Consider the following 17353-nt stretch of genomic DNA (forward strand, 5'->3'; position numbering starts at 1 on the left):
CTGGCCTGTCTCTTTTTCACATTTGGGGATAATGTATACCTTCAAATCAGCGGCACTGCAATGGGTACCCGCATGGCCCCATAGTATGCCAACCTTTTTATGGCTGCCTTAGAACAATGCTTCCTCAGCTCTTGTCCCCTAATGCCCCACTCTACTTGTGCTACATTGATGACATCTTCATCATCTGAACCCATGGAAAAGAAGCCCTTGAGGAATTCCACCAGGATTTCAACAATTTCCATCCCACCATCAACCTCAGCCTGGACCAGTCCACACGAGATCCACTTCCTGGACACTGCGGTGCTAATAAGCAATGGTCACATAAACACCATCCTATACCGGAAACCTACTGACCGCTATTCCTACCTATATGCCTCCAGTTTTCACCCAGATCACACCACACGATCCATTGTCTACAGCCAAGCTCTACGATACAACTGCATTTGCTCCAACCCCTCAGACAGAGATAAACAGCTACAAGATCTCTATCAAGCATTCTTACAACTACAATACCCACCTGCTGAAGTGAAGAAACAGACTGACAGAGCCAGAAGAGTACCCGGAAGTCACCTACTACAGGACAAGCCCAACAAAGAAAATAACAGAACGCCACTAGCCATCACCTTCAGTCCCCAATTAAAATCTCTCCAACACATCATCAAGGATCTACAACCTATCTTGAAAGACGACCCATCACTCTCACAGATCTTGGAAGACAGGCCAGACCTTGCTTACAGACAGCCCCCCAACCTGAAGCAAATACTCACCAGCAACCACACACCACACAACAGAACTACTAACCCAGGAACCTATCCTTGCAACAAAGCCCGTTGCCAACTCTGTCCACATATCTATTCAGGGGACACCATTATAAGGCCTAATCACATCAGCCACACTATCAGAGGCTTGTTCACCTGCGCATCTACCAATGTTATATATGCCATCATGTGCCAGCAATGCCCCTCTGCCATGTACATTGGTCAAACTGGACAGTCTCTACGTAAAAGAATAAATGAACACAAATCAGTTGTCAAGAATTATAACATTCAAAAACCAGTCGGAGAACACTTCAGTCTCTCCGGTCACACGATTACAGATCTGAGCATGGCTATCCTTCAACAAAAAAGCTTCAAAAACAGACTCCAATGAGAGACTGCTGAATTGGAATTAATATGCAAACTGGATACAATTAACTTAGGCTTGAATAGAGACTGGGAGTGGATGGGTCATTACACAAAGTAAAACTATTTCCCTATGTTATTCGCCCCCCTTACCCCCCACTGTTCCTCAGATGTTCTTGTCAACTGCTGGAAATGGCCCACCTTGATTATCACCACAAAAGGTTTTCTTCCTCCCCCGCCCCTTCCTGCTGGTAATAGTACATCTTAAGTGATCACTCTCCTTACAGTGTGTATGATAAAACCCATTGTTTCATGTTCTCTGTGTGTGTGTGTGTGTGTGTATAAATCTCTCCACTGTATTTTCCACTGAATGCATCCGATGAAGTGAGCTGTAGCTCACAAAAGCTTATGCTCAAATAAATGTTAGACTCTAAGGTGCCACAAGTACTCCTTTTCTTTATATTAGACTAAGGTAATGATGGGAAAGCTTTAAAGGAAGGTATAAGAAGTGAAAGTATGGTAAATCCCATTTCTTTTGCACTGAGGGAAGCCATGATGCCTATCAGTTCTATCTGTATGATACATTGTAACTAGGGCTTTCCATTAATCGCAGTTAACTCACGTGATTAACTTAAAATAAAAATGAATCAGAATAAATTGCACTGTTAAACAATCGAATACCGTTTGAAATTTATTAAATATTTTGGATGCTTTTCTACATTTTTGAATATATTGATTTCAATTACAACACAGAATACAAAATGTCCAATGCTCACTTTATATTATTATTATTACTACAAATATTTGCACTATAAAAATGATAAAGAAATAGTGTTTTTCATTTCACCTCATACAAGTACCATACTGCAATATCTTTATCATGAAAGTGCGACTTACAAATGTAGATTTTTTTTGTTAAATAATTGCACTCAAAAAAACAAAACAAAGTAAAACTTTACTGCCTACAAGTCCACTCAGTCCCGCTTCTTGTTCAGCCAATCGCTCAGACAAACAAACAAGTTTGTTTACATTTACGGGATATAATGCTGCCTGCCTCTTCTTTACAATGTCACCTGAAAGTGAGAACAGGCATTTACATGGCACTTTTTTGTAACTGACAGTGCAAGGAATTTACGTGCCAGATAAGCTAGACATTCATATGCCACTTCATGCTTCTGCCACTATTCCAGAGGACATGCTTCCTTGCTGATGATATTCGTTTAAAAAAATGCGTTAAATTTGCGGCTGCGGTCCTTGGGGGAGAATAGTATGTTTCCTGCTCTGTTTTACCTGCATTCTGCCATATATTTTATGTGATAGCAGTATCAGATGATGATCCAGTACATGTTGTTCATTTTAAGAGTACTTTCACTTCAGATTTGACAAAATGCAAAGAAGGCACCAATGTGAGATTTCTAAAGATAGCTACAGCATTTTACTCAAGATTTAAGAATCTGAAGTGCCTTCCAAAATCTGAGACGGACGAGGTATGGAGCATGCTTTCATAAGTCTTAAAAGAGCAACACTGCAATGTGGAAACTACAGAACCCGAACCACCAAAAAAGAAAATCAGCCTTCTGCTGGTGGCATCTGACTCAGATGAAAATGAACATGTATCGCTCTGCACAGCTTTGGTTTGTTACTGAGCAGAACCTGTCATCGACATGGATGCATGTCCTCTGGAAGGGTGATTGAAGTCTGAAGGGACATATGAATCTCTAGAGCATCTGGCACGTAAATATCTTGCAATGCCGGCTACAACTGTGCCATTAAAACACCTGTTGTCTCCTTCAGGTGTGAACATTGTGAACAAGAAGCAGGCAGAATTATCTCCTGCAAATGTAAACAAACTTGTTTGTCTGAGTGATTGGCTGAAGAAGAAGTAGGACTGAGTGGACTTGTAAGCTCTAAAAAGTTACATTGTTTTATTTTTGAATGCAGTTATGTTTTGGACATAATTCTACATCTGTAAGTTCAACTTTCATGATAAAGAGATTGCACTACATTATTTGTATTATGTGAACTGAAAAATGCTATTTCTTTTGTTTTTTACTGTGCAAATATTTGTCATAAAATAATAATATAAAGCAAGCACTGTACACTTTGTATTCTGTGTGGTAATTGAAATCAATATACAGTAACTCCTCACTTAACGTTGTAGTTATGTTCCTGAAAAATGTGACTTTAAGTGAAACGATGTTAAGTGAATCCAATTTCCTCATAAGAATGAATGTAAATAGGCAGGGTTAGGTTCCAAGGAAATTTATTTTTTGCTGTACAGTACTATAGTTGGGAGGTGCCCCCGCCTTACCCCACACAGGCACAGCCCACTGGCACTGGAGACAATGAGGCAGGAAAGGAGGCTGAAGGTGCTGTAGGCTAGGAGAAGCATGTGCGGCAGCTTCCCCTAGTCTGCTAGCACCAGAGGCGGGGGGGGTTCAACCCTCAGCCCGTCCACTCCACCCCTTCCCCCAAGCCCCCACCCTTAACCCACCTCTTCTTTCCCCCCCCATCCACCGCTGGCTTGCGGCGTTCAGGAGGGAGGGGGCAGGAGCGAGGACAGGCTCCCTCTCCCTCCCCTGCCTCCTGAGCACCGCAAGCCAGCTGATTGCTCTGGGCAGGAGGCTGGGGAGGGAGAGGCGAGGTCCACTGCATCTTTGCTCCTCGCGCCTCCCTCCTGCCTGTGGCAATCAGCTGGTTTGAGGTATTCAGGAGGCAGGGGGAGCCTGCGTGCCGAGTCCTCGCTCCTCCCCCTCCCTCCTGAATGCCACAAGTCAGCTGATTGCTGCGGGCAGGAGGCAGGGGAGGAGGGGGAAGGTGCTGATCTGCGGGGTCTGCTGGCAGACAGGAGGCGCTGGGCGGGGGTACGTAGGGGAGCTGATAGGGGGCTGCCAGCTGTGGACAAAGCAGGCAGCCAAATGATATTATAGCAAAGCATTGCATGACTTTAAATGGAGCATGTTCTGTAATTGAGCAGAGACGTAAGATCAAAACAACGTTAAGCAAGAGGACGATAAGTGGGGAGTTACTGTATTTGAAAATGTAGAAAACACCCAAAAATATTTAAATAAATGGTATTCTATTATTCTTTAACAGCATGATTAATTGCGATTTATTTTTTTAATCGCTTGACAGCCCTAATTGTAACCTGTACACTTTTTCTATTTGCAAATATATCATCAGGCTGTGGATGCTTACCTTTTTTTGCATGAACAATAGAATACAACACTAATTTATATGTATAAAATCTTTCAGGATATGATCAGTAGTTACTGTATGTTTTGAATATTTAATGTTAAGCTGTATGTGGCTTTCCAGCCTTTGGCTATGGTCACACAAAAAATATTCAGCCATTCAATTTGGGAGAAATACAGAAAAAACGTAGTTTGGCTGTATTTCTATTTTGGAGTTCAGTGGGTTGAACTTTTCCTTTTTGAATCAGAACTGATTCACTGTCATAACATAACATTAAGAGGTTGCAAGTCTAATCATAGATTTAAAGCTGAGACCCTCAATACTTTGGGTTCTTAAAGATCGCATGGCGTTTCTACTAAGAGTGAGAGGCATCTGCCAGAGTGCCTCATTTTCAATATGCATAATTACCTGCCTACCTAAATTTTGCTGTCATTTTATTTGGATAAAGTATTCTTCACTGCCCAGCTTTTTAAACTGCCATTCAGCATTGCTGTCACCAGTAGAAAGGCTGCATTTCTGTGGAATAGGAAGTGGTCCTTTTTTGTGTGTAGTTTGTAATTTTACAAAGGACCATTTATGTTAGCAATAAGTGTGATGTCATTGTTTTAAACATTCAGTAATATCCTTCAGTCAGTGAATGCTATTACGTGGTTTGATTTGGATTGTTCCTGCCTCATTGCACTGCCTATGAGAAAGAAGCATTTGGAACAAGAGCAGCTGACTCAAACTGAACGCAGGCAAGACTGAAGACTTCAATTTGCTAGGAAATTACATTTCCCGCCCCCCACACACACACACCTAAGAGATGAGGATCTAGCCACAGTGGCCCATGCATTCATTACCTCCAGGATACAGTGAATCCTGTACTAAAGGTGTATCCTGGACTAAAGGTGGAGACAGCACAGCGACTCCAACTTGTACCAAATACAGCAGTCTGCATCTATTTCAGGCAAAACCAGATAATATTCAAAGTGATTTTTCTGTGTCCTCAAATTGCCATAGATTTTAAGCTCAAAAGGGATGCAATGATCATCTGACTTCCTGAATAACACAGGCCATTGAATATCACCAAGTGATTTCTGCATTAAATCCATAGCTTTTGGTTGAGCAACATCCAGTTTTGATATAAAGTCTTCAAGTGATGGAGAATCTATCACATTCTTATGTAAATTATTCCAATAGTTAATTAGACTAGAATAAGACTAGAAATAAGGTGAAAATTTTAATAGTGAGTATAATTATTCCAATAGCTAATCACAATCATTATTAAAATTTGCACCTTATTTCTAGTCTGATTTTTGTCTAGCTTCAGCTTGTAGCTATTAGATCTTGCTTGATTAAAGAACCTTCTGCTTTTTCTCATTATATATATGTGTAAACCATGATGAAGTCACCTCTTTACTTTCTCCTTGTTAAGCTCAGTAGATTGAATTTTTTAAATCTGTCACTTTAAGGCAGATTTTCCAGGCCTGAAATAATTCTTGTAAGCTCTTCTCTGACCCTTTCCAATTTCTCAACATTCTTTTTTTAAAGATAAACACCAGAAATTGTCACAGTATTCCGGTGATGGTCTCACTAATGCCATACACAGAGGTAATACGTCCTCCATACTTCTCGATATTTCCCTGCTTATACATCCTTCTCAGATTCCTACTATATTTTCAGTTTTCAGAGTCGCAGCCGTGTTAGTCTGTATTCTCAAAAAGAAAAGGAGTACTTGTGGCACCTTAGAGACTAACCAATATATTTGAGCATAAGCTTTCGTGAGCTACAGCTCACTTTATCGGATGCATCCGATGAAGTGAGCTGTAGCTCACGAAAGCTTATGCTCAAATATATTGGTTAGTCTCTATGGTGCCACAAGTACTCCTTATATTTTCAGTGTTGATGCAAAGCCCTGGTCTTAATGTTTAAGGCCCTCCTTGGGTTGGGGCCCAGCTAGAGAGCCCATCTCTCCTCAATTCATGACTCTTTAAGACCTCTGGCAAGTACCCAGAGCAAATCGCTTGAGAACCAGAAATTATATGTTCTCAGTTGACAGCTGTCTCCAATAGCGGAATTTACAAGAAGGGATACAGCTGAACCAGAGTCTTATTTTCAGATTAATAAGACTGAACCAGAGTCTTATTTTCAGGTTAATAATACACTACAAGACTCACCTTTTTTCAAAAGCCTTCCTGACATAACCATGGATAACACATTACTACAACAATAACAATGATGGTTTGGGTGGCGGGGAATGGGGGCGGGGGGAGTTAAAAATAAAATGCAAACCCAAAAGCACAGAAAACAAGAATTACCAAAGTTTGGAGGAACAAAGAGCAGAGTCCAGTATGGACATGTCTAAGTGCATATCTTAATTGTTGTGTACGGCACCCAGATATTATAGTGATGAATTTTCTAGAAATACCTATTGTTTAGATACTGTGAAAACTTGCAAGTGTAACAGAATTAACAGGAGACTAAGCGTAGTTACTTCTTGAGCCCTTTGTTTGTTTGGTTTTGGTAATGAAGTACAAACATCTCCCTGTTCAAATAACGTTAACGGTAAGAAACAACAAGGAGATTCAGAGTTGATGCTGTGTTCCTATCTTTACTTCACCCTCTTATTGACAGGTGTTATAGGGAATTTAGTACATTGTATCGCGTGTTGCTGACCCAATAAGATATTAATGTTGTGAGCACGGAAGAGTTTTCCCATTTTGATCCTGGATTTCTATATAATCGTTGTATTCTCCAAGTAGCAATATCTAGATAATTTACTACCATATCTGAAAATAGTACACATTGAAATACTATTCCATATTCTGAGATTTTGCATATTAAAAGTAAGAATGTATTGCCTAGTATTCCTCATATGTTGTGTCTGCTGAATATTTGTTCTTCCAATAGCAAAGTAAGAAAATACTGTTATTAGGGGCACAAGAGAAAGCTATCACAATGCATAGTTAGGAAAGATAGGAAATATGGTAAGAGAGAAGATAACATTTCACAAATACATTAGAACCAAGAGGGAAACCAAGGACAGGATAGGCCAATTACTGAATGAGGAGGGAAAGACAATAACAGAAAACTCAACAATGGCTGAAGTATAAAGTGCCTTTGTTTGTTTTCAACAAGAAGGTTAGCAGTGATCAGACAACTAATTGGTAAACACCAGTGTGAATGGGATAAGATCTGAGGCTAAAATAGGGCAAAATACATTCTAGAATAGTTAAGGAACTGAAGATATCTCTGAGCTATTAATTCATGGAGGATGGGAGAGATCCCAGAGGAGTGGAAAAGGGCAAATATAGTACCTATCTGTAAAAAGGGAAATAAAGATAATCCAAGGAATTGTAGACCAGTCCCCTTAACTTCAGTACCCATAAAGATAATGCAAATAATCAAGCAATCAGTTTGTAAGCACCTAGAAGATATTAAGGTGATAAGTAACAGTCAACATGCATTAGTCAAGAACAAATCATGTCAAGCCAACCTAATATCCTTCTTTGAAGGGGAACAAGCCATGGGGAAAGGGGAGAAGTAGTAGATCTTGATTTTAGTATGGCTTTTGATACTGTCTCACATGACCTTCTCATAAGCAAACTAGGGAAATGTAGTCTAGACCAGTGTTACTCAGACTGAATCTTGGGAGCTGCAAGTAGCACTTTAATGTGTCTCTTTGCGGCTCTTTGTAGCACATGATATTAAAACACTGTGTAATTGAATTATTAATCAATCAAGATGCTTTTACTGTTTTATTAACCAATTGTAGAAACTTGGTCTGTCATTTTCTTGTGAAAATAATAATATATAATATGAAACAATGCATTAACACTACTGCGGCTCTTTTGGGTAATGTTGGTTGCTAATTTAGCTCCTGAACCACTGAGGTCTGAATATCATTGGCCTAGATGAACCTACTATAATAAGGTGGTTCGAGAATAGTTGGAAAACAGTACTCAAGAGAGTAGTTATCAATGGTTCAAAATCAATCTGGAAGGACATATGAAGTGTGGTCCTTCAGGGATCTCTCGTGGTTCTGGTTCTATTCAGTATCTTCATAAATAGTTGAGAAAATGACATAAAGAGTACACTTATAAAATGTGTGAGCAATACCAAGTTGGGAGGACCTGCAAGCATTTAGAGGACAGGATTAGAATTAAAAATGATCTTGAGAAACTGGAGATCTGGTCTGAAATAAATAGGATGAAATTCAATAAGGACAAATGCAAAGTATTCGGTTTAGGAAGGAACAATCAGTTGCACATATACAAAGTAAGAAATGACTGCCTAGGAAGGAGTACTGCGAAAAGGGATCTGGGGATCAAATTGGTTCACAAGCTAAATATGAGTGAACAGTGTAACACTATTACAAAAAAGGCAAACATCATTCGGGCATATATTAGCAGGAAAGATTTAAACAAGACATGAGAAGTAATTCTTCCACTCTACACCGCACCAATTAGGCCTCAACTGGGGTATTGTGTCCAGTTCTGGCCAACGCATTTCAGGAAAGATATGGATAGAGAAACTCCAGAGAAGAGCAACAAAAATGATTAAAGATCTAGAAAACATGACCCATGAGGGAAGATTGAAAAAAATGGGTTTGTTTAGTCTGGAGAAGAGAAGACTGAGGAGGGACATAACAGTTGTCAAGTACATAAAAGGTTGTTACAAGGAGGAGGGAGAAAAATTGTTCTCCTTAATCTCTGAGGATAGGACAAGAAGCAATGGGCTTAAACTGCAGCAAGGACAGTTTAGGTTGGACAGTAGGAAATACTTCCTAACATCAGGATGGTTAAACCATGGAATAAATTGTCTAGGGAGGTTGTGGAATCTCTATCATTGGAGATTTTTGAGAGCAGGTTAGACGAACAACCGTCAGGATGGATAGGTACATGAAGCCCAAACTTTTCCTGTCGTACCCCTTCTCCTTACCGGTAATGAAATCTGTCCGCATCCCCCTTCCACTACTGCCAAGACTTCTTCAACTTTGCTGAAGGTGGAGCTGGAGGCAGACCTGTGGCTGGGGGGTGAAGGGGAGCTGCAGCTGGGGCTGGGACTGGAGATTGAGCTGGGCTGAGAGTGGAGCGGGACTGGGTGGTGCTCCCTCCCAATCCCCCATAGGGGCTGGCTGGGGCCCCGCTACGTTTCCCCCTTCCCCCCCCAACATTCTTGCATGCCCCTTAGTGCCCCATAGTTTGGGGACCACTGGTCTAGATAATACTTAGTCCTGCATCAGTGCAGGGGACTAGACTAAATGACCTGTCAAGATCCCTTCCAGTCCTACATTTCTATGGATTGAAGTTCTTCAGGGCCAAATTCTAGTAAGTTTTGATATTTTGCATGATTTTTATACTAGTAGAGCTCTACTTTTCAAACCTTGCTCTCACAAATAGTCCTTATACAGGTGCGTAAACCTCTAACAAAGTCATCTTGAGCATCTCCTCGTTGTCAGAGGTCACTCTGCAGCTCTGTGCCTCTGCTTCTTCCCTCAATAAATTCAAAAACACAACCTAAAGTTAGCTAAAACACTCCTCTTTTTGAGGGTCCAATTTATTCAGCCTCCTGCCTCTGACTTCTCTACTCCTCTAGTGTCAGGATCTTCCCTACAAATCCTTTCTTACTTCCTGCTGCTCTTTACATGGGAATCAGCTATCCTCTATCAGGCCCCATCCAGGTTGCTAATGTGTCAGGTGGGCTGGAGTAGTTCCTTCATAAACAAGGTTGACTGGCCCCAGGCCTCCAGCTCTTGCTACACAGCTCTTTCAAGTCAAAGATATTCCCCTTTGGAATAAAACCTATACGGTAAGTCCCCTAAAAAGATTTTAAAAAATTCTCTTGGCAGTGTCAATGTGCAGTGACACTGCCAATGTCTTGGCAGTGTCAATATGGTGCAGTGTCACTATAACTGGCAATAACTGTACCCATGCTGGCCCTCTCAGTAGAAAGGCTGGAATTGAATGACCATGCAGACAGAATTGCTGTCTTACCTTCCAAGCCACGGTTGAGGCATATTGGTGAAATAGTATGAGAAAGCTGGCCTGGGCACAATCAGCAGGTACTGGATTGTTGGGGGTGGGCTGGAAGGCCAGCCCCACCTCATGAGGTGTCCTATGCCCACCAGCAGTGGCACACCACCTTGTTAGGAAAGCTTCAGTAGTCAAGTCCAAGTTACTCTCTAGGTGCTGGGGTTGCAGTTGGTGATAAGGTACTAATCATAAATTGTAATGGTAGGGTAGAACAGCTTCCTTTGTGCTCATTACATCCCTTTCTGTGTTCAGCGAAGATAGGAGGAAGCCTTTCCCCAGATTCAGTCTCCATCTCTCTGTGTATTGTTCCAAAATTATTTTTCATTTCAGTCAAGTTGTCCAAAACTAGAAAGAATGGCAAGTAAGCAAATAAAGCAAAGTTAGAAACCCTTTATTTAAAATAAGAAAAATATAGCTGTAACTGACCCACTTAAGAAGTGCACGTAATTAAATTGAATAACTGTATTTGTATTGCTATGACTGTTTTCCTCTTCCTTGCTGTTTGACATCCTCACTCATTTTATCATGTCAGAAATTATAATTTGTAAGCTCTTTGGTGCGGGAACTGTTTTTCGGTGTCTACTGTAAAGCGCCTAACTCTTTTCAGATGCTATGCAATGAGATATGCTTCATTAAGAAACATTAGGGAACCCTTTAATAGTAACCGAGATGCCAGTCTTCAGTGCAATGTGAACCTATATGGTCTCAAAACTGTAGGTTTGGGGGACACCTAGTCATCCCCAAGCAGTAGTAAGATTCCTATTAAACACTACTTACAAGGTCTTAAGGATTTCCAATTACATTGATTCTAATACTTGCTTTGGACGTGTTTATTTGCATGCTTGATCAAAGCAAAGATGGCAAAGAGTCCTGTGGCACCTTATAGACTAACAGACGTATTGGAACATGAGCTTTTGTGGACTCTTTGACGCTTTTACAGATCCAGATAACACGGCTACCCCTCTGAAGCTTGAAACCAAAGATGGTTTTTCCTGGTGGTTAATTACAGAGATCTCCTTGTTTCAATTCAAAGCAGGGTATTTTCTGGACTTGGACATCTTATTTTTTTAACTAATTTTAACTAATTTCCCTTTTTTCCTCTTAGTTTAGCATCCTGTTGTGTACTGCAATCATATATTCCCCCCCTCACCCATTTCCTTAGTCCTTTACCTGTCATTCCCTGAGCTGTCTTTTTAAAGGCTGTATGGTTTCAATTCTTTTAATCCTTTATAGGCTTCTTACCGTTATGGTGGTGCTTATCTGGACTTTTTTTTTAATTTACATGTAAATCTTTTCTTTATATTGTACATCTTAGTATTGCCTTTATTACCGCATTGCATTGTTTTTCTGAAATTTTCATCTGTTATTGCCTGTAAGACTGTCTGCAGTACAGTGTTATGTCTAGTCAGTGTGCTCCCATTTTATACTTGTTCCTTCCATTTTTACTTCTAAAGTGAACTATTTTGCATTTGTCCTTGTGGAAGCTCATTTTATTTCTAGTGTCCATCTTTCTAATCTTTCTCTGGCTTCTTGAATATTAGATTTGCCTTCTGCAAATTCACTATTCCTCCCATGTTTGTATCATTGGCAAATTTAATCAGTGTGCTTTGCCACCTTTTTCTCCAGATAAGGAATAAATATGGAAGAATAATGTTGCATCATTAATTTGCATAGATAAAAAGAAATACAGAGTAAAGATTTCTAAGTAGTGCCTCAGTCGTCTCAGAAGAGTTGGTGATTTTACATACCGTGTAAACTGCAATACGTAGATACAATGGGACGTGTTAAGGAGGAAATGACAAAATTAACCTAGGCATTTGGCCTTTGTTCGCTTAATTGTGGATCTTACAATTCTGTATATTCTCCTCTCAGTGGGCCAGAGTGTCCCCTCCCACATTAAAATGTTCCTCATGTAGATTCTCTAAATCATTCTTTTGGAGGGGAAGGGTGTAAGTGGGATTTGCTATCCTTGATAGCAGGACTATTCCCTTGATGTGGAGACCCCCAGGAAGGAGAGATACAAGCAGAAAAGGATGTCCAACAGCTGCAGGACTGGATGGGGACAATGTATGCCCTACCAACATATCTACCAGTCCCACGCAGTCTCCATCCCATCTGCTTGTGTAGAACCCCATTTACAGGACCTGGGGAATAATGCTGTGGAGGTTGTGTGTGCTGAGGAGTTGTGGGGGGCAAACAATTAGTTTGAAGAGAGAGTTGGACAAATTTATGAGTGCAATTGTATGATGGAGTTGCTTGTGATGATAAGGGGGCAGAGCTCAGCAGCCCTGGGGCTCACTTCCAGTTTGTCTTTTATGTCTGTAAAAGCTATTTCAGCTGGCCACCTGCAGGGGGCAGGAAGCCCCGCGGGGGGCCCCCCCCATGTATTCTTTGTTTTGTTTTGTTGTATTTCCTTCCTCTGAAGCATTAGGGATGGCCACAGCTAGAGATGGGACATTGGACGGGAAGGGCCAAGACTCAGAAGTGGTACAGAGCATTCTCTGTCCCAGGTGCTTGGCTGTCTGGTTTTTGCTCACATGCACAGTGTCTAGTTGATTGCCATATGTAGGGTTCTGAAGGGATTTCCCCCCAGGTCAGATTGGCAGTGACCTTGGGTTTTTTTTTACTTTTCTCTGTAGCGTGTGCCAGGATTATCTGAGTATATCTCACTTAATTCTTTCCCTGACACTGAGGGGGCCTCCTATTCTCTGTGGCACATAACAGTTTAGTCTTCTGTGGGCTGTAATACTTTGGTCTAATTTCGATGGTTGGGTTTAATGTGTGGGGTGGTGATGGTGTCCTGTGATGTACAGAAAGTCAGTCTAAATGATCTGGTGGTCCCTTCTGTCCTTAAGCTCTGATTCTGATACGTGCCTATCTAAGGAGGATAATTTGAAATAATAAGACGTATAGACAGAGAAAGTGGGGAAAATACTCCTTGGTGTTCTCCCCAAAAATTTAGAAAGAGTAGGTGTAGGTCATAAAATAGTCCATCTGGGTACTGCAAAACTCCAATAGTATTTTACGCAGTGCCTTTTCAGACCAAACTATATACATTTACACCTGCACTGAAATGCAGCCACCTCTGGGGGTGGAAAGTGGCCACCAACCAATACACTGTGTTGTACTGCACACTAGCTTTGGGATGGACCAGAGCAAGGTTGTAGGGATCTCATCTCTTTACAACGAGTGCCATGTTTGAAGTTTTTTTTTTTTGAATTTAATTTCCATGTAGAAAAGATAGATTCTTGCTTTTAAAGTTTCATGGGAGCATTTTTCTCAATTTGTCTAGTAATATTTAGCTTTGAATTGGCTCTGTGTGTGTGTGTGTGTGTGTGTGTGTGTGTGTGTGTATACACATATACACACCTTTGCATTGTTCTGACCACCATACCTTTAATAAGCGGGAAAACTCTTGATGGGTGTGGTGCTGAACTTCTAGGATTTGAACCTATGATTTCAGGAAGTCTGAGAATTCTGAAAGTGATGCTTACATAACTACACCTGTCCCCTAGAATATATATAAAGCTTACATTGCTTATTCTGGGTACTATGTAAAATTAAGATAAAGTTGGAGGCTATTTCTTTGAAAGGAAGATATGGGTCTAAAAAATGAAAGCATCAGGGATAAACTCCAATTCGTTAATTGATTGTAGTTTTGTGTAGTTTATAATACAGTAAATTAATCCATAAAATGTTGCTAAGAGAAAAATATTCATTGCAGTTAGATTTAAATTAAGGATGAAAATTACATAGAGAAAAAGAGAGTAAATCTGGCGTGCTAAATATCCTGCTTAGTTATTAAGTTTCATTTCATGTGACGTGTTTGTGATCAGAGTGTGTTCCCTAGTGAAGAGAGAGAATTGTGCATCAGAATATTTTCATTAATTATTTTTAGTACAGAAAGTATACATTGTGTATATTTCTCTTTGATATGATAGAATGTTGTTTAATTTATGACCAAAAATGCACATTATTTCAAGTGAGGTTTTATTTTATTTTTGTTTGGGGGTTTTTGACACATACCCTTAAAAGCAGGAGAATGGAGGAGGGGGCTTATTCAGTCTATTATCATAAAGCTCTCCTAATGTAGCTTCTGAGTCATGTGACTGCAGAAAAGGCTATTATCTCAATGAAAAGGAAACTGCCTTTTAGAGCAGCAATAGAAAGAACAGAAGCAGGAGGAATTTTCGAGTGCTCCACCATGCTGGATTGTCAAAGGGGGATCTATCTGATCAGAAGCTAGAAAAGGATTAGCATGGCTAGTTTGTCAGCTGTCATTAGAAGCAGATGACAGAGGAGATAAGCTGCTGTGTGTGCACGTCCTCACTCAGCATGTGCTTTGGTTTACATCAAGACATAATGTTGGTTTGGGTTAATGGAGGGCTGTTATTCTAAGGCAATAAATGTACTGCTAATTGTCTTGGGCTGTTTTTTTGTTCTTTTTTTTAAATTAAAAAAGCAAGTGTGATGGATGGGGATTTTATTTACATCCCTCTCTAAAGGCACAGAAAAACTGATGAGATCTGCCTTGAACTGCAGCGGCTGTGGAAGATTACAAGATGTGTTTCTGAAGTGCTCTGACTTCATATTTGGTAATATTCTCGAGGTGTGTGTGTGGGGGGGAGGGGTGTTTTTTGGTTTTAAGCATGACAGTTGTGAATTAATTTTCCTGTATAGCAAATAGGGATTTTCTAAACTGATTTCTCAGTGATTTGTTATTTGTTGCCTCCTTTAATTACTACAGGTGACTTGCAGTTGTCTTATGACAGTTGTATGAGGTTATGTGGCTAAATATAATAACGTACAGTATAGAGAAAATATTTCTTGTAAGGATTTTGCTAATGCCCAGAAAAATATACAAACCCACCTATATATCCCATTCTCAAGGAGAAGGTGGAGCCCAAGAACAATATATTATTTTTCTGTTGCAGTAATTACTGTTCATTGTTTAAAACTACCTGGTAATTCCTGTGCACAGATCACCGGAAAAAAGGAGGGTGCAGATTAGATTGAGAATCTGTAATAATAATAGTCACTTTTTTTTTTCTCACCAAGGCCTAAAACAGGTGAAACACACTGGAACATTAATGAATTTCATGTTGCTGCTGTTATATAACTTTCTCTGTTCTCTAACCTTCCTTATATTCTTTGTAGTTATCTGATCCTGGTTGCAGAATGACATTCAGTTAATCTTCACTGTGTAGTTGTCTAGTGTTGTACATGCTGATGCCATTAACTATCTCGGCTGTATAGCATTTTACCTTTCTCTTAACCTTGCAGGGTGCAACACTCAAAATTTTCTCTGAAAAGGGATAGCTAGTACAGAACTCTTAGATGGTGAAGACAGTGGCCCTTTCTGAAAGCTCTTGGAGGCAGAGATTGTCTGGTTTTGTGTCTTGTACAGCACTGGGCATATTGTTGAAGTTTAACAATAAAGAATAGTAATAATCCTACCCTGCCTCCTTCCGCCCCCCCCCCCAAATGGTAAAATAAAATTAATGATCAACACTCACAGGGAAACTAAGCTGAACTTCTGCAATATGTTTTTCCTTTTAAGGGCAGGATGACAAAGGTAGTCGTAACAGAGCATTACTGCAGTACCAGTTGGCAGTGTTCTAAAAGTGTGTTACTGAAATGGTTGTAATGCTTATAATCTTTTTAATAATTAATTACATACATACAAGAATTTATTTTGTTTATTTTATTTAGGAATTTTTACAAACTCATGCTACTTTGCGACAGAAAGGGAAGGACATAGTTTTATTATTTATTTATTTATTATTTAACTAGTATAGCATGTGTTTGAAGATATTTTATTACATGCTGAAAGGAGACAGAAATGGAACCAAATGGCCATTATTTATTTGCTTGTTCTCTTCTGTTTAAGCCTGAATATTTTAATTGCAGCGTTCTGCCAAGTAGGCCTGTGGCATGACTGATCTGAGGCCCAGTGAGCCTGTCATGTTCACAGAAGCAAATGTAAAAGCTGCAAGAACAATGAAACTTCCTGTATACTTGTTGTGTTGTTTGTTTCCTTATTTCATTATAGGAGCTCTAATAAGATATAGTATAGGTTCTGCCAAGCATACTGATTATTTTAGCACCTACTATCTATAAACAAATATATTTGATCGATTCCATGTTGGAATTGGCCAGGTCTAATTTTAATTGTGTGATGTCCTTTTGGTAATATTAGACAAACCGGTAATTAGCATAAAAGAAGCTTCCTGAATAAGCAGTATATTTCTGGTGCTGGCAAAGTTCATTTTGCTTTATTTGCTTAATAGGACTTTGTAGGGTGTGAACACTGTAACTCAAAAACCCAGAAATCCAGGGGCCGCTTAGGCATAAGGAAGGGGTGGCTGGGCCAAATTTGAGTGGCATTGCAACACTGTGTGCCAGGTCAAGTTGCCAACCAACGGCAGTACCCTGGTTGAAATATAGGATAAAAGGTGTCCTGTGCTGATTTAGTATGGGACCAACTATATTTTATTTAAATAAGGGATGTTGCTTATAATATGCGGCTGTTGGCAACCCTATAATAAGTCCTCCTATTTCTTACAGAAATAACTACCATATGTGGAGTATTTGAGACTTCAAATATTCTTTCTTGGCCCGAGGAATTTCATTTAGTCCATTGTCCGCTATAGATGTTATGCTTCAAAAATCAAACTAGAAGAGCAGATAAAGAGGTTTAACTTACAATGTTCACTTGATGTTTCTTTCCTCCACTCTTTATTCTGTCATCTCTTCTAGATAAGCCTCTAGCTTATATTTGAGGAAGGAAAAAATTACCCAAAAGTTTCTTATACAGGCAGTCCTCGACTTTAAAATGTTCGAGTTACAATGAACGGCACTTACGTTATTTATAAATTGACATCCTGTTTCGACTTTACAACAAAGTCGTTTTTGACTTCACAGTACTCGATCCAACATTGTTCCTATGGGAAATTTGAGTTATAATGTTTTCTACTTAAGACGCGATTTTCAGGAACCAATGGTGTCGTAAGTCTGAGG

The 17353-nt window shown here is 39.9% G+C and overlaps 1 protein-coding gene across 15 annotated transcripts in view; it reads left to right on the forward strand.

Moving 5' to 3' along the window:
- The window catches only part of NCOA2 (nuclear receptor coactivator 2), a 250335-nt gene that overhangs the window by 113513 nt on the left and 119469 nt on the right, over positions 1-17353 (forward strand). For 2 of the 15 annotated variants that reach the window (XM_043507728.1, XM_043507737.1), the window contains exon 1: positions 14492-14928. The exons of 12 other annotated variants lie outside the window; for them this stretch is intronic. The gene's annotated coding sequence lies outside the window, so the exon portion shown is untranslated. Of the gene's footprint in view, positions 1-14491; positions 14929-17353 lie in introns of those variants that run through there. One more of the 15 variants, XM_043507731.1, reaches the window with a different exon arrangement.

Source organism: Dermochelys coriacea, chromosome 2 (genome assembly GCF_009764565.3).
Source record: "Dermochelys coriacea isolate rDerCor1 chromosome 2, rDerCor1.pri.v4, whole genome shotgun sequence".
NCBI classification, from domain to species: domain Eukaryota; kingdom Metazoa; phylum Chordata; order Testudines; family Dermochelyidae; genus Dermochelys; species Dermochelys coriacea.